Source organism: Cariama cristata, unplaced genomic scaffold (genome assembly GCF_000690535.1).
Source record: "Cariama cristata isolate BGI_N322 unplaced genomic scaffold, ASM69053v1 scaffold15510, whole genome shotgun sequence".
Lineage (NCBI taxonomy): Eukaryota > Metazoa > Chordata > Aves > Cariamiformes > Cariamidae > Cariama > Cariama cristata.
This window is the reverse complement of record NW_009594202.1, coordinates 23,200-25,215: the sequence shown is the minus strand read 5'-3', so window position 1 is coordinate 25,215 and position 2,016 is coordinate 23,200.

Genomic DNA, 2,016 nt, shown 5'->3' with positions numbered 1-2,016 from the left:
TACACACAGGCAAAGGAGATACCTTGGGGCTCAGAGAGACCCCACCTTCCCTCCCTCCTCCCCACTGCTGTCATCTGCTTTCTGCTAACCCTGAAGGCATCATGGAGGGAGGAAGAGAAAGGAAAGATACTGAAGCGAATCCCAGGCTGCAGCCTGATGTTTCTTAATATCGAACATCACCCAGCAGTATGGAAGCCCAAATGATGCTGTACTCACCGATGCTTGTGGCTAATGAGGAACAAAGAAGATCCTGCCTGTATCCCAGCTAGGCATTCCTCCTGACGGAGAGGGGCTGCTCAGGAGGTCCAGTGCCTGGATCCAGATGCAAATGCGTGCGGCTTTCTCAGCGGACGAGCGTAGGGATGCATCTAGGTCGGCCGTTCTCACAGCAGTTGTTGCTTTGCGATTTGGATTTGGTGGGGGGGGGTGGGTCAGGAATTGAGGGCAATTATTTGTATTCTTCCATAGCTGCTGCTTCCTCTGCTGCCTCTCTCCCCTCCAAGGTATTTTATTATTATTTTCCGCTTGCAGCTGGCTAAGCCTCAGCTCTCTTAAGTCAGCTAATTGTACTGCTTTTGTGTGCAAGGAGGATGGCGGTGGTGGTGGTGACAGGGAGAGGGGTGTTATGGAGGATGGGTGGAGAGAGGAGCTGAAAGCACCCCCCTTTCAGTGTCACCTCTCTCCAATTGGCTGCGAGGTACCAAATATCTCCCTATATTCTTCCTCCGGATGGATGATGCTGCCAGGGGCTGAGCACACCGACTCCTTGCTGCTTTCAGTGGGAGCGAGGGATGCCCATCATCCAGCAGGATCTGGTCCTAGAGGAGACGTGGGAGCTGGGCAGGGGTGGGGGGGAAGGGGAGGGCTTTTTAATACAGCGCAGCAGTCACTGAGAAAGTAAAAGCTAGCCTCAGTATGTGGTAGGATGCAGGATTTAATGGTCCGTCTTGCCTTGCAAATGTAAAGCTGATTTGTACCTAAACCTCAGGCACTGGTCTCACTTCTGGTGCCAGGGGCTGTACAGATGGACCCGACAGACTGTCCTCCTTGTGCTGGGGGATCAACTCCTGCTCCTTGCTTCCAGGATGTCTGTAACTGCATTGGAGCCTGAGACCTTTGCTGGTTCCTTGGCAAATCTAAAAGTGAATGAAGAAGCAGTGATCTTTCACCTGCTCCAGACCTGGGCTCACATCTCTGCCTTTTGGTTCCTGGGTTTCAGCAAATGGCCTTCCCTCCAGCTCGGGCCAAAGCCTCAACCCAGCTGCTGGTAGAGGCAGGGTTAGTTTGATGATGTCTGCTGTCAAAAATCCTCCCTACGTTTGCATCATGCAACCGACGTGCTTGGTGCTGTACAAAGACGAAGGCAGCTCTAGCTTTAGTGGTGACCCCCCAGGGAAGGAAGTGTAAGGGTTTATCTTCTGAGTCTTAGCAGAAATGGTCCGAGACAGGATCTCTCTTTTATTATACCAGCTGATGGAGCAGGACTGTGAAGTCTGCCTGTGCCTGCTGCCCTGGGATTTTCCTCTTACCATCTGCTAATAATGCATTTGATTTTTTTTTAGAGCTGCTCAGTGGGCAGAGGGGCTGCGGTGATCTGGGGCATGGTGGGGAGATAGAGGAGTCCTGTGTGGTGGAAGCAGGAGTCTACCTATTGCACCTCTTTTTCTGTTACGGTAAGAAGAGGAGTCCTGTCTTGGTCCCGGCTCTCAGGCAGTTTCAACATGGTGCTGGGGCTCTCCAGCGGTGCCAGCTGAGGTCTTGATGCTTCTGATCAGCAGAGAAGAGCTGATGTGCTGTGCTGCAGGGAAAGTCCCAGTCTCACAAGGCCCTGCTCTTGGCACGCTCCCTGGCTGCCCACCTAGGATACACCATGCCTCTCCCATCCCTTCACCCATTCCTATCCTTTGCCTGTAACCACGTGTCCCTGCTGGGTGCTCAGATGTCCCACGTGTTGGAAACAGGGGGACCTTTGGTACCTCAGCAGGGAGATGGCTGGTCACCAGCCCTCACAAACAC